The sequence below is a fragment of the Bombina bombina genome, chromosome 1, assembly GCF_027579735.1.
Source record: "Bombina bombina isolate aBomBom1 chromosome 1, aBomBom1.pri, whole genome shotgun sequence".
In the NCBI taxonomy this organism is placed as follows: domain Eukaryota; kingdom Metazoa; phylum Chordata; class Amphibia; order Anura; family Bombinatoridae; genus Bombina; species Bombina bombina.
In genome coordinates, this window is record NC_069499.1 from 87,382,318 (window position 1) to 87,406,598 (window position 24,281).

Consider the following 24,281-nt stretch of genomic DNA (forward strand, 5'->3'; position numbering starts at 1 on the left):
ACAACAGTCATCAAGTGATACACACATGAGAAATCTTAAATGTTCTATGTACTATGCTTTTATGATTTTAAAATTAATGCAAACAATACATTGAAAATCTGAATCATTGAGAATAACAAATCAAATGTCATTTGTATGCTCCATCAAAATGATGTAAATCATAACTTTGGGTGTGTATATCTTTAATGCAACATTGATGTGTGTCTTTGATCAACAGTAACATATGTTATAATATCAGATCTTAACGTGTACACAACATGTTATGTTTTACAGAGATTGATTTAACATGTGTGACGGAGGAGGAAGAGGCTGCCTTGAAGTCTGATGGTATGTGAAATATATCTATCATGTTTCCAACATGTTGCTTTATTGGAAATCATTTTATTGAAGACATTCAAAGTCTACAGCTTTTGCACTTTAAAAAGGAATATTATTTGTCTGTTCAAATACACTACTGCCCCTTTCTATATCAGGCAGCATGAAAATATGTTTTTTTTTTTTATTATAAATTTATAATTCATGCCATCATTATGTCACATGCATATTCCAGGCCAAAACACAATAATAATGTTATAATTGTACAGACAGTCATTGATATTCATCTGAGTGCCTATATGCATACCATATCCTCATTTCATAATTGTTTAGAAATTCAAACCCACTTCGAAGTATATTGAAAACATAATCAATTTGAAATGCGTTGATTTGATTTCATGATGTATGAGATGTTAATATATTTGGATTATTTTTTTCAGATGGATCCTCCACCTCTGGTCATCTGGTTTCCGCCCCTGCCCAGTCCTATGACCAGTCACAGACCCCTGCCCATGCCCAGACCCCTGCCCATGCCCAGACCCCTGCCCAGGCACAGACCACTGCCCAGGCCCAGACCCCTGCCCAGGCACAGACTCCTGCCCAAGCCCAGACCCCTGCCCAGGCCCAGATCCCTGCCAGCCCTTCCCATTTATCATTTCCTGTCCCTCCCAAAAAACGCCCCTTCCCTGTCCCTCCCAAAACACGCCCCTTCACCCCCCTTCGCCGCTCTCCCCGTATTATGGGCCGTACAGCTGCCCAGACCCCAACTCACCACTCCCCAGCTGTACGGCCTACCCCGGAGCAGAAGCTCATCCCTCCCCAACCCAATCCCATCCCTCCCCAACACAATCCCATCCCTCCCCCCTGTCTCAACCTTCATTGTCCTGGGTGTCGGATTGTCCTTCCCAGGCACAGCTGTAAGTATCATTCAAAATCCACATTATAAGATACTTAAAGGTACACTGAAGGAAAATTGTTTCTATTGTGATTCAAAAAGAGCATGCAATGTTAATCAAATTTATAATTTACTACTCTTATGAATTATTCTTCATTCTCTTGCTATCTTTATTGAAACAAAGAAATGCCTAGAATTAATTTTAAATAGAAAATAATTGTGGACATCATTTCTTTATTGTTGGATGAATGTATCCATCAACCAGCAGGGACAACCAAAGTTGATAAAAAAAAATATGGCCTGCCCTATAAACCTACATTCTTGCATTCAAAATCTAGCTAGAGAATTCTAACATTTAAAGAATATGTGTAATTTTTTTATATTTGTAATGTCATGCTCTATCTGAATCAGTCAATTAAATATTTAGGTTCAGTGTCCCTTTAATTTGATATCACTACATATACCAATCACCACTACTTGGATCCAACAATTTATGTACAAATGTTGATACATTATCTCTTGTCTAACCCAGTGGGAATGTAATTTCTTCAGGTTGCTATGTTTACACAGCTTGTCCTCAACGCCAAAATGTTTAAGGATAGGTGTGCCTACCACAGTATAATTAAAATATTTAAATTGCTAATGTAAGTACAATGTAAATCCTTTAACAAGATGTGATACACTCAAGCTGTATAAGTGGATCATCGAAAACCAATTAAAGGGGACAACATGTTTGAGTAAACTGTCCCTTTAATGATTTCGGTCTGTCTGAATAACATATTTAATGTGTAAAGAATCAATTTAAACAAATTGATGTAAAGAATGATTTGTCTTTATGATGACAATGTATCTTTGCTTATTTTTTCGTCTATTGTGTAATTATCCTTAATATTTGATTTATTCTTTATTTTAGGCTGTGACTCAGCATGGCTCATGCTAGAAGGTATAGCACGAGTAGAGCAGGCCCTGTTGAGGAACGCAGCTGTCCTAAGAGGGATGAACGACACCATGCAGGCCCAGCTCCGGGTTCAGGATTTGACTCTGCGGCAGATCATGCTATTAAATTCAAGGCCTGAATCCGGAGCTGGACATGCACAGGACGATGAAGAGGATGACCAGTAAGTGGAGGATCTGGAGATGCTCCAAGGGCACAGATAAGAATCCTCCGTTCACATGTTGATGTTTTTGTTATTGTTGCCATTTGGCCTTTTTCTAAGTTTATTGTTGTGCCTGTTGCACTCTTTTACCTTGTCATATGTCTTCAATGGGGCTATGCTGGCCCTTGGCAACTCTCTTCATGGACTGTGATGCACTGTGTTACCTTGTCATATGTCTCCAATGGGGCTATGCTGGCCCTTGGCAACTCTCTTCATGGGCTGTGATGCACTGTGTTACCTTGTCATATGTCTCCAATGGGGCTATGCTGGCCCTTGGCAACTCTCTTCATGGACTGTGATGCACTGTGTTACCTTGTCATATGTCTCCAATGGGGCTATGCTGGCCCTTGGCAACTCTCTTCATGGACTGTGATGCACTGTGTTACCTTGTCATATGTCTCCAATGGGGCTATGCTGGCCCTTGGCAACTCTCTTCATGGACTGTGATGCACTGTGTTACCTTGTCATATGTCTCCAATGGGGCTATGCTGGCCCTTGGCAACTCTCTTCATGGACTGTGATGCACTGTGTTACCTTGTCATATGTCTCCAATGGGGCTATGCTGGCCCTTGGCAACTCTCTTCATGGACTGTGATGCACTGTGTTACCTTGTCATATGGCTCAAGTATTCCTTATTTTTACAAGATTATTTATAAACGTTGTTGATGTTTTCTTACATACTAATAAAAGACATGTCATTGCATGATTCTTTGTCCTCATTCTTCATTTTATTGATTGGAAGCTCTAGTTTATCTGGTTGATCCTTAAAGGGACCTACCAAAAAGTAATGGATTTTCAAGAATCATATATGTAATACAATTGTAAATGACTTTAAGATTAACATCTCCAATGTAATTTTATTATTTGTCTTTATATATTTTTCTCAAAGCTTTATCATTGCATGATTATAATTAGCATAGTAATTCTTTTATATATGTATATATAGATTGTTATTTGTGTATATATGTATATTTCAATTTTCACATCCATGTGTGTATTTAGAAACTCTGCATGAATTGATGCACCTTTAACAAATGATTTGAGGATTGATACAATGATATAATCCCTGTAAAGTGTTCATTTTATTGAAATAGTATTGTCTATGTGTATCCTCTTTTTAAAAACAAAATAATGTCCCTTTAAGTGATGGTAAGCACAATTGTTAATGAATGTATTTCCATTTCTAAAGCGTTTTTGTCCTTTTTACATGAACAAGGACATATAATCTTATTAATAAACAATCTTATTGTAATGTTGACAGCACATGTATTTCATTTTCAATTCTATCTTATTGTAAAAGTGTAACCAAATAAATCTCTGTGTGTAATGCGCATATTTTAGATGATGAATATTTTTTAACAAATATGTTAACAAAATACTTCTCCTCCCATATATGGCTATAGGTAGGCTGACCATATTTCAACTTGAATAAATGACACGTTTAATCAATACATGTGTCATTATTGTTATTCCAAAACAATCTAAACATATCTTAAAACATCAATGGCATATGTATTTCTCATGTGTATCTTTTAAATGTTAAAGATATACACCATAGCTATAGTTAAAGGGACAGTCAAGTCCGAAAAGATGATTCATGATTTCGTGACATTCCTAGATAGCAATCTACACACATACTAGTTACTAAAATATAAATACGTTTCTTATTGATATGCCAAGCTGTCAACTGAGTCCTTGTATTGGCTGCGGTTTTTCAGCGATCTCGGATGCGCCATGTTGCTTAAGACGTCACCTGCCAGGCTGTCCAATGATTCCTTGTATTGACTGACGTTCTTACGTGATCAAGAATGTGCCTTTTATTGGATTGCGTTTTGACGCGATCAAGGATGCGCCTTTTTTTGGTTTGCGTTCTTACGTGATCAAGAATGTGCCTTTTATTGGATGGCATTTTGACGCGATCAAGGATGCGCCTTTTTTTGGTTTGCGTTCTTACGTGATCAAGAATGTGCCTTTTATTGGATGGCGTTTTGACGCGATCAAGGATGTGCCTTTTTTTTTGCGTTCTTACGTGATCAAGAATGTGCCTTTTATTGGATGGCGTTCTTACGTGATCAAGGAAGCGCCATGTTAATTAAGACGTCACATGCAAAGGTAAAAAAACGTGTGATTGTATTACGTAGTCCCGCAATATTTGTTTGTGCGCGTTAAACACGTTTGTGAATGAAGCCAATTTTAAAAATCTTGCGAATATGTATTTTTTGCATCATGTTACATTGTTGACCCGTAGCTGATAAAAACCACCACATTCTCTTTTGCTGGATGTCTGGTTGAATAAACGAACGAAAGCAAAATGTTTTCATGCATATGATATTTCGAGGCAAGTGCAAATCTCTATAGTCCATGTTGTTTAATATGTTTGTCAACAATATGTTCCTTTTTCTGAAAAATGACTGTTGTGTTTAATGTTAAAGATATCTAATTCATAAATATGAGCTATTGTGTTAGAATAAAGTAATCAATATGCATTTATCTTTATCATATGCTAAATATATGATGCAGACTTCTTCTAAATGTAATTTCGTTGTATATTTTATTAAAGGTTCATTAGACACTCACATTATAAATCAAATCTTTTAATTTGTTCTCTAGTTAGATAGTCTATTGTTTAACAAATACACGTTTCATTTTGCTTCTGTTTAAATAAAATGTAAGTAATTTTCAGACTCCTCGCCAAGCCTCTAAGTTTCATGTGAGTACCATCTCCAGCTTTCTCCTGTTTTGTGTATGATGGTGTATTGTCTTGTTTTACGGTTGTAATGGGGGTTCATCTATATTTTCAATAGAGCTAACCCGATTTTCTTTGAAAGTGTTTAAAGCTTTGTAATATTGATATCAGTATATGTTAATCTTGTTGTTTCTAGTAGTGTCTATTACATACAGTTCTGTTAAAAATATAGTATACTGTCCCTTTAATGCAAATGTTTATTTTTGTATCATGTATGAGTTCCACATTGGTTAATCTCCAAATATATTATTGTTAGCATATTTTCACCCCCCACTCCTAAAATGACTTTAAACCATATTCATTGTTAAAACAAATGTCTTTATAAAAATAAATTAACACAATAATGTCTCTTTAAGAAAATAGACTTTATTTAACACGTCAATATAAATCTGATTTCCAAATTTATTGTTTGAACAAGTACATTTAGATATACCAACAATCTTCAAATATATGTTAGCATATGTAATTTTGTTAAAGGGACAGTTTAGAAAACAAATCATGTTTTGCATTATTCTAAAAGTCAGTTTTGTAATATCAATGATATCAAATGTTTCTCACCAATTAATCATTTGTCTGTGTTTATTTTAATTTGCTAGCTAAACCTATGAGGTTCGTGTGCTCATTTCTTAGAGCTTGAAGAGTGCATGTAATCATTATACAACTTGACCACTAGAGGGCATTTGGATAGCATTTGTATATGTAAAACCTTGTGCTCATACAGCATATTATTTACCATGTATTGATCATTGATATCTAAAATGTTGTTATGTCAGAACAACAAATAAGTGGTCATTTTTCATAGTCATAGATACAAGGGTAAGCACATAAGTCACACATATTTCTCCATGTTTTGTTGTTTCCAACTTGATAATGCATAATACAGTGTTTTCTTTGTAATCAATAATTTTCTGACTGTCCCTTTAAGCTGTGTTATTGGCATTCAAACAGTAATATGCCATCATGGATAATTGTAATGGTAATTTTGTTTGCGATTCGGGAAACAGTTTGGACATCACATCACAGAAACCAATCAATATCATGAACAAGGATAGGTATGTGATGATGTGGTTTTCACACACTTATAACCCACACTCTGCAAACAATCTGCCTCCATGGTCCCGGTCCCATAGAAGTAGATTATATACAGAGTGTGGTCCACAAGTGTATGAAAACCACATCCATTACACATTAAATAAAAAAAACATTAAACATGAAAACAAATACTTACTTCCTCTTCCTTCCCCTCTTCCCACGGGGCTGAGGCTCTGGGAGGGGCAACTGTCGACGAGTTCTCCTTGGAGATGTTGTGGGAAGAGTGGAAGGAAGAGTACTGGGACGACCAAGGTGAGGAGGAGAAGATGGCTGAGGAGGAGAAGATGGCTGAGGAGGAGAAGATGGCTGAAGAGGAGAAGATGGCTGAAGAGGAGAAGATGGCTCGGCAGGGGAAGATGGGCCGGCAGGAGGAGATGTCCCGGCAGGAGAAGATGGCCCGGCAGGGGAAGATGGGCCGGCAGGAGAAGATGGGCCGGCAGGAGAAGATGGCCCAGCAGCAGGAGGCCCAGCAGCAGGAGGCCCAGCAGCAGGAGGCGGACCAGGAGGCAGACCAGCATGCGCCTCCCGGAAAAAATTAAACATCTCTTGGTGTAGATTAATGATTCTGTTTTGCCCTTGTTCTATTCTATTAAGTATGTTTATTATTTGGTTTTGGCCTTCAATTATTTGGTTTTGTCCATCAAGAATTCGAGTTCGGCCTTCGATATTTTGTATCCGGGAGTTACGCATCTGGTCTATGTAGTCCAGTAGAACCCGCACCTCCGCTATTTCCTCTTGTTGTGCTTGGCGGGGTACCCGTGCACGGCGGGGTGCCCGTGCACGGCAGTGTGCGGGTCCTTGAGGGGCCTCTGGTTCCGCGGCCTCCTCCTCTGCTTCCGGGGCCTCTTCATCTGCTTCCGTGCCCTCTTCGTCACGGGGGGGCCTCTTCCCTCCGAAGTGGAAATTCCTCCCCACCACTCTCATCCCGGGGAGATGGAGGAGGCTGTATTTGTTGTGCTGCCTCCTCCCCAGACTCTGTATACTTAAAAAAATAAAAATTGTATATATTAGCATATTTGCAAATGAAGCTTTAAATGACTTAGCTTACGATACAATTACAAATGCAGAATCATTAATCCACTTTGAAATCTAACAATCAATACGATTTCCGCATTTTCTAAACCGTGTTTGTGATATCTCTGGTCAATCTGAATGTTTTAGCATTTGTTTTCAGTCTGTTTAAATGCACACCTAACCTATAGCCTAGATACTGATGTAACCGCAAAGTAATTGAATGCGTGTAAACAATGTTATAGCATTAATCTGATCCTTAAAGGGACATGAAACCCAATGTTTTATCTTTCATGATTTAGAAGCATACATTTATAATCAACTTTCTAATGTACTTTTCTTATCTAATTAGCTTCATTCTCTGGATATTCTTTGCTGAAAAGCATATCTAAATATGCTTAGAAGATGCTGATTGTTAGCTGAATATAGCTGCCTCCTGTGATTGTTTCACCGTGTGCATGGCTATTTCTTCATTAAAATATATCTCAAGAATGATTCAAATTAGGTAATATAAGTACATTTAAATGTTTTGTCAAATTGTATTCGCTACCTGAATCATGAAAGTAAAGGTTTGCGTATAGTGTCCCTTGAAATACATTCGTATGTGAATTTATTCTTCAATGAGCTTACCGTCAGATGAGAATGGCAGGTTCCCGGTATCAATTCCTCCAATACCGACTACATCCACCTCGGAGATGCTGGGCCGCAACATTTCCTTCCATCGGCAGTACTCGATTTCCAGGGCAGGGCCGCCACCGGTTCCTGCGGAATGTCGGGCCTCCAGGCTTAACTTTTTCTTGAGATCCATCTTACAGTCCCGGTAGCGATGTTTTATAGAGTCCATATCTCTGTTCCGGCCACCCACTGCATTGACTGCATTCCTTATCTCATTCCAGAGCCTCCTCTTCTCAGTCGGGGTAGTCTTCTGGTGCTGCAGCCTCCTATACCTGGCCATATCGAAAACCTTGCCTCCCTAGTCGCCTTGGCCTCCCCTGTGATGATGCCCTCTGTTTCCCGGACTGTGAAGCCCTACTCTGTCCGCCACTGGGCCCAGCCACTTGTTCATCTTGAACCAAGTGGCTGGGTCCACCCACCGCTTCCACCCCCGCTTCCTGCCCCCCTTCCTGCCCCCCTTCCTGCCCTGTTCCTCTCCCCCTCCCTCTCCTCCCCCCTCTACCTCTCCCCTGCCTGCCCTCCATCTGTTCCCTAAACTAAACCCCAAATAATCAAACAAAAAGACTAAAAAGACAAAAAAAGTGCTGAAAGTGTGAGAGGGATCTAAAAAAACAAAGAGGGTAAGGAGTATTTAAATAAACCAAAAGAAGAAGAAGCCTAAAAGGAGGATATGTAAAATAAATGTAACTAGGGGATGGGTATGGGATGGGTATGGGGTATGGGATAAGAGTAAATGGGATGAAAGGGAATGGGACTACAGGGAATGGGGTATGGAGTGTAGTATGAGGGGGTATGGGGTATGGAGTGTATGTAGTGTTATTGATAAGTGTATGTATGTATTGAATGTGTTTGCGTGTAAATGAGTTAAGTGTACAGAAAAATCACTCGCTCGCTAACTCACACTACTACTAATTCTCACTAACACACTACTACTAATTCTCACTAACAAACACTCCCACTAACTCTCACTAACTCCCACTAACACTAACTCACGCTCCCACTAACTGACTCACACTAGCACTAACTCTCACTAACAACTCTCACTAACAACTCCCACTACCACTAACTCACTCATGCTCCCACTAACTGACTCTCTCCCACTCTCACTAACTCCCACTAACTCTCTCACGCTAACACTAACTCACTCACAATAATGCACAAACTCTCTAATCTTAAACCTCCAATCTCCAAAGACCCACCAGCAACACAGTCAAAGAAGCCATGCTTGTGTGGTGCTTATATACCCTGTGTAAATGTTTAATGATGTACCAATTTCTGTTGTAAATTGTGTTCAGGTGTGCTTTATTAGCAATTAATATTAGTGCAATGTGTATTAGTTGTGTGAATTTGCGCATGCTCATTTGGAGTTAGTATTTGTGGAATGTGTAGAATGCGATGATGTCATAGTGGTCGTTTTCTCTAACATTGTCCAATAGTATTCTGTTTAAATGTGAATTTGCGATGGTGTGGTATTAGTGAAGTGTTGTATATGTATGTTTGTCCTAATATATAGTGAAATTGAATGCGATTATTTTGCTAGTGTATGTATATATTTTTTATTCCTTGTTGTTATTTTGCGAATTTCCGCATCTTAAAGTATATGCGTATTCCCCGTATTAAATTTTATTAAAAATCCCCCCGCTTGTGAATGTGTAATGCTTGTGTGCTTTGTTGATTGATTGTTGTTGTGACATTTGCGGCGTGTTATTGTTGTGCATGATGTGGTATGCGTCATATGACCAAGCTGTGCGTATTCTCGCGAGATCGAGTGTTAGGTGAAAAAAGCTATTTTTTTGCTTTCCCATTGATCTCTATGGGAGACTGTCTAACGCGGGCAGGATTCCGCGTGTGACATACACGTGTTTGGAGCATCGTTAGATGGTCTTTTTTGAACTCTAAATACCGGAGTCAAACAATGCCGTGCGTTAGACATAAACCACGCGTAGCGTTAGCAGGCCATCTACCGCCAAACTCCAAATCTAGCCGTTAGGTTTTATTTCACAGGTAAGTATGTATTAAGTTTTAAATAGGTATTATTTAGTTAATAATTTTAACTTTAGTTTAGCTCTATTTTAATTATGTTAAAGTTAGGAGGTGTAAGGGTTAGGTTTAGGGTTATGGTTACGTTAGGGTTAATATAGTTTAATTTAGGTTGTTGCAATGTGGGTGGCTGGCGGTTTAGGGGTTAATAGGTTTATTTAGTAGTAGTGATGTGTGAGGCCAGAGGTTTAGTGGTTAATACCTTTATTTAGTGGCGACGATGTCTGGGAGCGGCGAAATAGGGATTAATAACTTTAATATAGTTGTGGCGATGTTGGGGTGCGGCGGAATAGGGGTTAATAACTTTAATAAAATGGCAGCGATATCGGGAGGGGCAGATTAGGGGTTAATAACATTATGTAGGTGTCAGCGATGTCGGGGGCAGCAGATTAGGGGTGTTTAGACGTGAGGTTTATGTCAGGGCTATAAGTTTAAACGTATCTTTATTTTTCCCCATAGACATTAATGGGGCTGTGTTACAGAGCTTTTCATTCCGTGATCGCAGGTGTTGGGCTTTTTTCTGAACCGCTCTCCCCATTTATGTCTATGGGGAAGCGTGCACGAGCACGTCAAAACAGCGATTGTATTTTGTGCGGTATGGAGCTCAACGCAACCATATCGCACGCACAAGCCGGCTGTTTGAAAACTTGTAATGGCTGCGCTATAGGGGGTTAAATAACGCAACTTTTGTTGCGTTTGTTAATTTCCCTATAGCGCGCATAACTCGTAATCTAGCTATATACAAGGAATGCAAATAGAAAAATTACCATCTAAATTCCTCTCATTCAATCATGCATACATGCAAAACAGATTTCACCCCAGGGGTCCCTAGGGGAATCAGATTAAGGCCGTCATCTCAATTGTAAAGGTCTCAAGAGACATGAATACTCCAAAGTCCGGTTTAATTCTGTAATCCCAAGGATGAGGGTAATATGTAAAGTTAACCGTCTTAGGAAAAGTTAGTAAGCAAAGTTAGTATCTGCAAGTACCATCTGTAATTACTACTGTTAGCTTGTCAGTACAATACAACACTGCACAAAGTGCCTCTCCTCCTGAACTCTTATATATTAGCATGCATTGTTATTCCCAAAGTGGAAAATATCTCTCTGTTCACTCTATGTTGGATATAAGCGCCTTTCATCAGCGTCTTTAGAGTATTCATGTCTCTTGAGACCTTTACAACTGAGATGAGGCATGAATCTTATTCCCCTAGGGACCCCTGGGGTGAAATCAGTTTTGCATGTATGCATGATTGATGTATGGTATGAATGAGAGGAGTTTAGGTGGTGATTTTTATATTTGCATTCCTTATATAGTGAATAAAATACATTCAAATATTAGAATGGTGTGCTCAGTAATTTTGTTTATTTTAACAAATGGAGAGAGAGCAGGGGTGGAGAGCAGGGTGGAGAGGTAGATGTGGGTGTCATCAGCAAAGAGGTGATATTTGAAGCCATAACTGTTCATAAGTTTACTCAGTAAAGAATTATAAATGGAGAAGTGTAGAGGACCCAGAACAGATCCTTGAGGTACTCTAACAGACAGAGGCATTGGAGAGGATGCGTCAACAGCAAATGACACAGAAAAAGACCTGTAAGAAAGATAAGAGTGAATCCAAGAAAGAGCAGTGTCACAGAGGCCAAAAGAGCTAAGGGTCTGTAGGAGGAGGGGGTGGTCAAATGTGTCAAAGGCAGCTGAGAGGTCAAGTAGGATAAGTGTAGATTAGTGACCATTACTTTTAGCAGAAAGAAGATCATTAGTAACCTTGGTAAGTGCAGTCTCAGTTGAGTGTTTGGGGGGGAATCCAGATTGCAGGGGGTCAAGCAAGGAGTTGGAGGACAGGAAGTGGGTTAGGCGGTTATAAACTAGTTTTAACTTCAGCAGTGTGGAAAGTTAATTCCAGAGGAGCAATGCTTTATTTACTAGGACCTAAGTTAAAGCATAGGGTGAGAGAAAGCCCTATACGGGCGAAACGCGTTAGGTGTTGTGTTAGAGCACTGTCAGCTCTTTTTTAATGTTAGGTTCGAGTAGTCTAATATGTTAATAAGTGGCACATAGGTTGTTGTGGGGCCTCCGTATTGCTACTATTACTGGGAGCGTCCAATAATACGATTATCCATACACTGACTAATACATCTGACTATATAAATAGATCAAAGCCAACTCTATCTGATAATACAATTCTGATTATTTTTCTTAATACCTTATCAGTATAACGATACTCTTAAGCTTAATTAACCTTTGTTATATAAACAAGATTTATATTGAATTAAAACAGCAAACAGCTGACATTTAATTTGTTATATGGTGATCCGTATGGGCATATACCCAAACGGGCCCTTTTGTGTGAATGGATATTGGCGTATTCTGATAATTAAAAAACATCTAACAGTTTATTGGAATATAAATAAATTTGGTATATGGTGATCTGTATGGGCATATATCTATGATGGCCCCTTTGTGTGAACTATAAGCGGCGTGCTCTTAAACTAAGAAAGTATCTGTCAGTTTATTGTATTATCTGGCACTCGCTACAGGAACATGTGTATAATAGAAACATAGTAATAACAATACATTTCATTATAAACTGGTAGATATATAACTACCAGATGATGAGTAAAACAATTTGATATGATATTTAATTCATCCAACAAGTAATGTTTCAGGTCTTTGTATCAATATTATGGCATAATACTTGTAGCGATACCCTTGCTGCTCATTGAAACATTTGATACACAAACTAAAAAAGTAACAAAGACAAACATATACACAGTCGCTATTGCCTGACAATTTACAGTGCCGAGTTTTTTCTTATACATAAGACTCAATACGCATGCGCTACTGTGAAAACACCCGAGATCCATACAGTTGACTTTACACATCGGAGTACAACCTCATCCTGGCAGTTTTAAATATCCCTTGTATTATCTAAGGAGACTTATCTCATCACATACGCTCTAATATTCTATTCATCATTTGGTTAGAATCAACCAACGGAACTTAAAACTCCAGATACTCATTCTGAAGTGATGAGGAAAGTAAACTGTTTAAGAGAAACAAAAGTTATACTTATATAATAACTAGTAGTGTAGGATATTGATACCAATACTACAGCTCAGCATTCGCAGCGGCACCCCTGCAGATAAATACCTATCTCAGTATAATTACACCTTGACAGCAATACCTTATTCACCATTTAAGTGCACCTATCCTGGCGTTTATAGTTGGTTATAATCTAAATATTTCCTATAGGACACCAATACACTAGTCTGTGAATGTGTACTGGGAATCCTGAGTAATTGTGATACCACAATCACAAGAATTAGTGGAATGCTATTTTCAATACTGAGCAGTATTATACAAGGCAATCAGTATAGCAGCGATTAAATGCAGATACTACTACGTCTTTAGACTTCTAACATCATTCAAGTTGATTACAGATACAGTAGGACTATTATACACCATATGTAATAGTCTTATTTATGAACTTAATAAATACTCTACATCTAAGGACAAATATAGTGAGACGTTGTATTGAACACAGGACGTTACAACAGAGTACATCATAACGTATCAATCATTACACTTACTCTCGAGACAGCCATCTTGTGATGAAGTTACTCTATCTGATAACACAATTCTGATTATTTTTCTTAATAACTTATCAGTATAACGATACTCTTAAAGGGACATGAAACCCATATTTTTTCTTTCATGATATAAAAAGAGAATGCCATTTTAAACATCTTTCTAATTTACTTCTATTATCTCATTTGTTTTATTCTCTTGATATTCTTTGCTGAAAAGCATATCTAGATATGCTCAGTAGCTGCTGATTGGTTGCTGCACATAGAAGCCTCATGTGATTGGCTCACCCATGTGCATTCCTTTTTCTTCAACTAAGGATATCTAAAAAATGAAGCAAAATAAATAATAGAAGTAAATTGTAATGTTGTTTAAATTTGTATTCTCTATCTGAATCATGAAAGAAAGATTTTGGGTTTAGTGGCCCTTTAAGCTTAATTAACCTTGGTTATATAAACAAGATTTATATTGAATTTAAAACAGCAAACAGCTGACATTTAATTTGTTATATGGTGATCCGTTGTATTGATACAGGACGTTACAACAGAGTACATCATAACGTATCAATCATTACACTTACTCTCGAGACAGCCATCTTGATATGGTAACTTACAACTAGCAGTAATAGGAGGACACTCCACAGTTTTACTTGAATACTTCAGGTTTTTATGAATAAATCTTTATTATTTACCCAAGTAATTACTTGCCTAAACCTCACTGCCACATTTACCCACGTATAGATTACTTCTTAATATCATTACCTGGGCTATCATACCCCAAAGGCCTATTAATATAACCTCATCATATTAAGAAATCTACACATGACTACTCCAACCTAGGTTTTTAATTATATGTGTTCCCCCCTCTCCCCCATTTTTATTATTATTTAATAAAAGTTATGTTTTAAAATAGGAATTTAACTCCGTCTGTGGTCAGGACAGTGAGTGCTGGTTCCCCATTCTTTCGTGAGAGTGGTCTCCCCACTTTCACATCTGGCTTCAAAGCATAGGGTGAGCCAATGATGGATGTACTGTATATGTGCATAGCTACCAATCACTAGCGAGCTTATGATCTTTTTAAACTCTCTAAAGGACACAACAGCTCTCAGGCAGAAAATGGCCATTGATTGGTGGCTACATGCAGTGGCTGCTCATGATTGGCTCACTAATCTTGTTATGATCTCTAGCTTCTAAAAAATGGGATTTTATTTATTTATTTAACTTGTTTGCAGCTTGAATCAGTAATGAAAAAATGGCATGTTCTAACACATTTTTCTTTGCAAATTTTAAATTAAAATATCTGTATAACCTTTTGAGGACACATCATATGAATCTGCACTAACCACGAAGCATTGATTGCATAACAGCCTAAGCTCATAGGACCGTATAAATGCCAATGTATTGTATTAACACATCATCTTTTACAACAAGTTTTTCCCATAACTTTTAAATCTTGCTAATGTCAGTGGGCAACCTTGATTTCAATTTTAGAAGATGGTTCTTCTTTACCATAAACATTTACCTTTAGCAGAAAAAATGCCAGTTTCCAGATGGCTCACATTGTTTTAAAAGCAAGCAATTGGACTGAAAGCTAGGTCATGCTTGGTGATTTAACACCGATGATTCACTGGCTAAGTGGTAGTATTGATTTTTCTTCTTTTTATTGAAAACTGCCTTTAAAGTGCACTTCCTGAAAAGGTGATTGCAAGAGCAAACACTGCGCAGATCACATTAAGTTCGTTCAGGTGCACACTGTGTACACATAGCAGATTATAGTATTTATTATATCAAAACACTGAGGCCTAGATTTGGAGTTTTGTCGGTAACGACCCAAAAAACTAACGCCGGCTTTTTTCTGGCCGCACCATAAAAATAACTCTGGTATCGAGAGTCCACATAAAGGCTGCGTTAGGCTCCAAAAAAGGAGCGTAGAGCATTTTTAACGCAGCTTCAACTCTCGATACCAGAGTTGCTTACGGACGCGGCCAGCCTAAAAAACGTGCTCGTGCACGATTCTCCCATAGGAAACAATGGGGCTGTTTGAGCTGAAAAAAAACCAAACACCTGCAAAAAAGCCGCGTTCAGCTCCTAACGCAGCCCCATTGTTTGCTATGCGGTAACCCTTCCTACGTCTGCACCTAACACTCTAACATGTACCCCGAGTCTAAACATCCCTAATCTTACACTTATTAACCCCTAATCTGCCGCCCCCGCTATCGCTGACCCCTGCATAGTATTATTAACCTCTAATCTGCCGCTCCGTAAACCGCCGCTACTTACATTATCCCTATGTACCCCTAATCTGCTGCCCCTAACACCGCCGACCCCTATATTATATTTATTAACCCCTAATCTGCCCCCCACAACGTCGCCTCCACCTGCCTACACTTATTAACCCCTAATCTGCCGACCGGACCTGAGCGCTACTATAATAAAGTTATTAACCCCTAATCCGCCTCACTAACCCTATCATAAATAGTATTAACCCCTAATCTGCCCTCCCTAACATCGCCGACACCTAACTTCAATTATTAACCCCTAATCTGCCGACCGAATCTCGCCGCTATTCTAATAAATGTATTAACCCCTAAAGCTAAGTCTAACCCTAATACTAACACCCCCCTAAGTTAAATATAATTTAAATCTAACAAAATTAATTATCTCTTATTAAATAAATTATTCCTATTTAAAGCTAAATACTTACCTGTAAAATAAACCCTAATATAGCTACAATATAAATTATAATTATATTATAGCTATTTTAGGATTTATATTTATTTTACAGGTAACTTTGTATTTATTTTAACCAGGTACAATAGCTATTAAATAGTTAAGAACTATTTAATAGCTAAAATAGTTAAAATAATTACAAATTTACCTGTAAAATAAATCCTAACCTAAGTTACAAATAAACCTAACACTAGACTATCAATAAATTAATTAAATAAACTACCTACAATTACCTACAATTAACCTAACACTACACTATCAATAAATTAATTAAATACAATTGCTACAAAGAAATACAATTAAATAAACTAGCTAAAGTACAAAAAATAAAAAAGAACTAAGTTACAAAAAATAAAAAAATATTTACAAACATTAGAAATATATTACAACAATTTTAAACTAATTACACCTACTCTAAGCACCCTAATAAAATAACAAAGCCCCCCAAAATAAAAAAATGCCCTACCCTATTCTAAATTACTAAAGTTCAAAGCTCTTTTACCTTACCAGCCCTGAACAGGGCCCTTTGCGGGGCATGCCCCAAGAAGTTCAGCTCTTTTGCCTTTAAAAGAAAAAATACAATACCCCCCCCAACATTACAACCCACCACCCACATACCCCTAATCTAACCCAAACCCCCCTTAAATAAACCTAACACTAAGCCCCTGAAGATCATCCTACCTTGTCTTCACCATACCAGGTTCACCGATCGGTCCAGAAGAGCTCCTCCGATGTCCTGATCCAAGCCCAAGCGGGGGGCTGAAGAGGTCCATGATCCGGCTGAAGTCTTCATCCAAGCGGGTCAAAAGAGGTCTTCCATTCGATTGAAGTCTTCATCCAAGCGGCATCCATCCGGAGCGAAGCGGCAGCATCATGTAGTCCTCCTCCGCGGAACATCCATCCTGGCCGACGACTGAACGACGAATGACGGTTCCTTTAAGGGACGTCATCCAAGATGGCGTCCCTCGAATTCCGATTGGCTGATTGGATTCTATCAGCCAATCGGAATTAAGGTAGGAATATTCTGATTGGCTGATGGAATCAAGTTCAATCCGATTGGCTGATCCGATCCGACGTTGGGGGTGGAAGATTAGGGGTTAATAAGTGTAGGTAGGTGGTGGGGACATTGGGGGTGGCAGATTAGGGGTTAACAAATATTAGGTAGGTGTCGGCGATGTTGGGGGCAGTAGATTAGGGGTTCATAACTATAATGTAGGTGGCGGTGGTGTCCGGAGTGGCAGATTAGGGGTTAATAATATAATGTAGGTGTCTGCGATGTTGGGGGCGGCCGATTAGTTGTTAATAAGTGTAAGATTAGGGGTGTTTAGACTCGGGGTTCATGTTAATTTCCCCATAGGAATCAATGGGGCTGCGTTAAAGAGTTTTACGCTGCTTTTTTGCAGGTGTTAGACTTTTTTTCAGCCGGCTCTCCCTGTTGATTCCTATGGGGAAATCGTGCATGAGCACGTTACACCAGCTCACCATGCTCACTTCTTGTCTGGTTTGTAAAAACCTGTAATACCAGCGCTGTCTGTAAGTGAGCTGTGAGCATAAACTGCTCGTTAGCACCACACAGCTCCTAACGCAAAACTCGTAATCTACCCGATAGTTTGCCTTCAAGCGAAAGCCAAAACTATGCTATAATACTAGGGCTAGATTAAGTGTATCGCTAAATTATCAAATCTGCCCGTTTGCGGGTGCTCACGATAATTAACCAGCCATTACAAGTGGCTGGTTATTGCTACCACGAGCTTGCAGTAAAAATGAATGCTTATAAAATTAACCAGAGATCAGATTTATAAATGTGCCCCAAATGCCACCAAAATATAGTGTGGTGTATTTTATTAAAACATAAAGATAGCAGCAACTTTATTTTTAATAAAATAACTGCACTAGGCAGTATTTTGGGGGTAAAGTTGGCATTAGTGAGGTGTTAGAAAAAAAAACGCCACTGAAAAGTGCCTTTAAATTGTGGTCTATGGGAACTGTGTGTTCCCAGTAAGCATATATGTATATGCTTATATACATATATATTTATGTGTAAATATGTGTATACATATATTTACAAATGCTGCCATCGCTACGCTACTGACCCCCTTCGTTGCTCTAAGGTTCTGATTCCGTCTCTGAAGGCATCAATCCAAGGCTCCTTGTGAGGGCAATGTTTCCCAGCAATCGCGTTCGCATTACTGACAACTTGTAGTGCCAGCGCACATTAGCGTACAGTGGTATTACACAGTGGAGCACAAATATCGCTTTCACTAAAGCGATATTTAGAGTGTCACTTGTAATCTGGCTCTTTGCTTTGTTCTCTTGATATTTTTGATATTCTTAGTTGAAAGCTAAACCTAGTTTGGGGTTACTTAGACATTTCCTTATTTTCCATGAAAACACATGAGTTTGCAAAGGAAATATAGTCATTAACAGGGTTAGAAATAATGAATTTTAAGTGAAATAATAGTTGTGTCCTTTAAACTTTGCATTCGTTAAATAATTCTCCATGTGCAGCAATTACAGCCTTGCAGACCTTTGGCATTCTAGTTGTCAAATTGTTGAGGTTATCTGAAGAAATGTCTCCCCATGCTTCCTGGAGCACCACCCACAAGTTGAACTGGCTTGATGGCCACTTTTTACTTACCCTACGGTCAAGTTGTTCCCACAACAGCTCAATAGGGTTGAGATCTGGTGACGGTTCAGGCCACTCCATTAAAGATAGAATACCAGCTGATTGCTTCTTCCCTGAATAGTTCTTGCATAGTTTGGAGCTGTGCTTTGGGTTATTGTCCGGTTGTAGGAGGAAATTGGCTACAATCAAGCGCCGTCCACAGGGTATGCTTGGTTGTGTAAAATGGAATGATAGCCTTCCTTATTCAAGGTCCTTTTACCATGTATAAATCTTCCACTTTACCACCACCAAAGCACCTCAGACCATCACATTACCTACACTATGCGTGACAGAGGGCGTAAAGCACTATCCCAGCATCTTTTCATTTGGTCTGCGTCTCACGAATGTTCTTCTTTGTGATTCGAACACCTCAAACTTTTTTCAATCTTTCTCTGTCCAGTGTTCTTTTGCCCATCTTAGGACCAGATAACAAGTGGAGCACTATTTAACGCTCCCGCTTGAGTACAAACTGCAGAAGAAGTTCTGCTTTTTGCACTCATTGGCTTGCGCTCATTTTATAAGTTGAAAGTAAAGTGATGTCACTCTCGCACTAACCCAACAAGCCCAGAAAGCCGAACACTGAATATCTCATGCGTGTTAATGTATTCCCCATAGAAGTCAATAGAGCAAAAAAGTGGAAAAAACCCAAAAACCCTACTCAGGCGCTTACCCGGCATGGAAATATGAATATTTCACATTCCAATGTTTCTCACATAGCAGAATATTCTCTATTCATAAATACATATTTCTACAAATATCTGAATTTTTTGGTACAATATATATGTATATATATATATATATACTTTTTATATATATATATATATATATATATATCAGGTAAAAAGAGTTTATATTCTGCGCCTTTCTTCTGCGGAGTATACAGTTGTGGGGCAAAAAACAGCCCCTATAACTAAGCACTTACTTCAGGCAACCTCAATCCGTATGAGGTAAGTGATCACCAGAGTATAGATGTTGTTCCAGGATCAATGTAGGTTGTCATCCGTAAGCTGATTAACTGATGTAGAAGTAACAATATATCCAATGTGCTATGAAAAACCGGGTTGAGTGCAGAATCTTCGCCACCCAGTCAGATGTCTCCAATGATATGTGAAAAGGAAACAGACAAAAGTGCCCAACAATAGTGAAGTATGCCTTTATTAATTAAAACATATACACATATATAAGCCTCAGATGTCAGCCCACTCACACTAAGCGACCTCAATCAATATGAGGTAAGTTAAAAAACCAATAATAGGAGAACATCAAGTGGCGAATCAAATAATGCACCAGCCCAGCGAATAAATGAAAATCACTCAGTTGGTACCGTACTGCGTCCCTGACGCGTTTCGAAGTTGCCTTCTTCCTCAGAGGGATAGAAGTACGGAGATACTTACACATTTAGATCAAGAGTGATTTAAAAACCCGCGGCGTGTGACCACGGACGAAATTTCCGTCCACTGATTGGTTACACTAGCTCGCGGTTCATTGGATTAAACATCCTGATGCGTGATTGGTCTAAACAGGGTCATGTGACCAAGTCATGAGACCCGATCGTCTGTACTATTCATACATTTAAGGTGGACCAATACCGCATCATACGAAACATAGCACAATTGGATAATAATAAATATATAGAAAATAAAAAGACCATAAATGAATAATGTGACCACTCTGTACCATATAAAAAAATATATAAAAAAAAATAAAATAAAAAATATATATAGTAATAGTACCTAAAATATCACCATTATTATTGATGATATAGACAATATAAAAATTAATACATTGTAAAAACAACAACAATAATAATAAAAATGATGATAATAACCAGTGTAATACATAATAATAAAAAGTAGATCTATAGATACATAAGCTAAAAGCTGTAAAAACATATACATCTCTGCACTTAAAAAGTATATATACATATATATAAATACATAATTGTATGTACCTACACATATATATACATACACACACATACATCCATCAATCCAAATATATACAAACCAATATTAATCAACAGTATTGTACACATTTAAAAACTAGTAATTAGTAATAAATAATAGATCTAAAATATTACTAACATAACTACATAGGGAACAGGATATTTTAAAATATATATATAAAACTATATCAATTGATGTTAATAAAAAATATTAAAAAATTAAAAAATTGTAAGACAGATATTTTATATTTTATATTAAAAACGCAGCCAGATCAATATCTTTATTGAGACCTTTTGGTATTTTGGTATCCAGGGTATGTATCCAGAAGGTTTCTCGTTTCCTTAAAGTTAACTCTCTATCTTCATTAGGAACAAATTTAATAAATTCAATAATAGAACCTTTAAGGCATGATGGATCTTGATTATGAAAGGACAGGTAATGTGCAGACAGATTGTGTGACTTTTCCCCATTCTTTATATTCGTAATGTGCTCCAGTAAGCGTTTCTTATAGGGGCGTGTCGTGCGACCCACATATTGTAGGCCACACCCACATTGGAGTAGGTACACGACAAAGTCAGTTCTGCAATTTACAAGTGCATTAATCTCTACTTCTTTGTTATTTGAGCTGGAGATCACCTTTTTAGTCACTTTACTACAAGAATAATGGTGGCTGCATGATACACAATTTGCTCTGTTGCATTTAAAGAAACCAGTTGATCTTCTTTCTAACCAATTAGTCTTGGATACAGGTTTCTTTAATTTACTCGGGGCTAAAATTGATTTTAAGTTTTTATTTTTTCTAAAAATCATACTAGGCCCCATACTAGTTATGTCATCAAGTAATTTATCTTTTTTTAGTATGTGCCAATGTTTTTTGAAGATTTTCTTGATGTCTGCAGCTCCCTCATTATATGTGGTAATCATATTTACTCCAGTCTTTTTTCTCTTAGTCGTAGTGTTCTTAATTTTATTAATCTGTAATCCTTCCTCATAAGTTTGTGTATGGGTATCCCCAAATAGTAAAACATTTCTATCCAGATCCATAGCCTTATTATACGCAATGTCAACTACTTTTTCAGAATATCCTTTGGCACGAAACTTTTCTTTCAATATCATTGATTCCCTTATAAAGTCCTCTATTTTACTACAGTTTCTCCTCAGACGTTGAAACTGGCCATAAGGGATATTATTAATCCAACTTGGATTATGACAGCTCTTTGCGTTTAAATATCCATTGCTGTCTGTCGGTTTTTTGTATAACTTACTCAGGATTTTTCCATCCTGATGATAGAGGACAAGATCTAGAAATTCAATCTCGCTACTGTTTATTTTATCTGTAAATTTGAGATTGTATTCATTGTTATTAATATACATCATGAAATTTTTTAGAGAATCATCGTCACCTCTCCAAATAAGTAAAATATCGTCAATAAATCTCATCCAAGTGACAATACATTCCGAATAAGGGTTGTTTACCCATATTTGTTGTTCCTCCCAGAATCCCATATAAAGGTTCGCGAAACTGGGGGCAAATTTGGTGCCCATTGCCGTTCCGCTTACCTGTAAGAAAAATTCCTCATTGAAACAAAAGTAATTTCTTTCTAATATAAATTTAATTGATTCCAAAATGAAAGCCTTACGATTGTTGTCAAGTGTAGTTAATGAGTCCAGCCAAAACTCAATTGCCTTTATACCTAGGATATGGGGTATATTGGTATACAAGGCACTAACATCAAGAGAGACCCATTTATAATGTGGTTCCCATTTTATATTAGTAACTTTTTGCAGGGTATGAGGTGTATCCCTTAAATAAGATTTCATGAGAGGAACCAAGGGCTGTAAATAAGTGTCCACATATTCTGAAAGTTTCGTTGTTAATGAACCAATTCCGGACACAATAGGTCTACCCGGTGGACAAGTAGCGTGTTTGTGTATTTTCGGCAGATGATAGAATGTTGCCAATCTTGGATATTTCTGATCCAGAAATTTCCATTCATTATCATTTAATATTTTGTGGTGTTTGGCTTTATCAAGCAGTGCTCTGTATTCCCTAAGGAATACATCAGTAGGATCTGAATCTATTTTTTTATATATTGTAGTATCATTCAAAAGCTTGTATGCCTCCAACATATATTCAGTTCTATTTTGGACCACAATACTGCCTCCCTTATCCGCCTCCCTTATAACTATCTCTTTGTCTTGTTTAAGACTCTCAAGAGTTTGTTTGTCTTTTAAAGACAAATTATCATTCTTTATCTTGTAGTCTTGACATAAATTAGTTAATTCTTCTTCTACTAAATTTGCAAAGACTGGGATAAAATTTCCCCTTGAGTGTATCGGGAAAAAGGTAGATGGTGGTTTAAACTCGGTATGAGCCCCATATGATAAACAAATATCCATATTTTGTTCTGACACCCTATTTGAGTTTGTTGTATCCAGAGGTATGTTAGCCTCAGATAAACTTTCAAGTGCTAATATGGCTTCTATATCTTGATCATCTAATCCAATTGGATCAGCTTGATCCAGAAGAGCAATTTTATCTTTCTTAGATTTTTCAAAGTGTCTCTTGAGAGTTAACTTTCTAATATACTTATGTAGATCTATGAAAAGACCAAAAGAATTTGGGCCCTTGGTAGGTACGAAGGATAAACCTTTTTTCAGAATATCCAATTCCCTATCTGAAAACACCCTATTTGAGAGATTAAAGATTTTTACAAAACCAACATCATTTGTCGTCAATGTGTTATTGATTTTGTTCTTTTTGGATTGTACCTTTCTACCTGCTCTACACCTTCTCTTTCTTCTTCTTCCCATCTTCTTTTTTGTTGTTTTGGGGGGACTCTCCTCCACTGTGGTGATTCTATTGGTGGGTGATTTAAATATTCTTTTTCTTGCCTTATGTTTCTTTGAGGTGTATGATGTGAGTGTTTTCTTTGGTTTACCCCTAAAAAATGATGATGGGATTGACTGATCTTTCTGCCTTTTTGTTTATTATGTTGTCTAATGGGATAGTAATCATCCGATAAAGGTTCATATTTATTCCCCAATTGGAAACCCTTTCCAACTCTTTCATTTGTGTTACTATTTCGTCTATGATGGGACCCATAGTAACCATTGGTGTATTGGGTTCCTTTTTTGGGAATAGCACCCATATTTGGATGTTGGTAGAAATTCCTGTTGGTTGCTTTTAATTTATTAAAATTATTAGTTCCATTCCCTTTTGTGTTTTTAATATAATGCGGATTCCTGTACAAATCCTGGACCAAATTACCCTTTGTTTGTAGTTCTTTCTGTTTTTCATTAAATTTGATAAAACTGTTAAAGTCTCTATTTATAGCATAATCAGGAGAATATATACATTCATCCAACGATTGTTGTTCAAAAACTTCCCCATGTGTTTCAATAATATTATGCCCTGCCTCCTC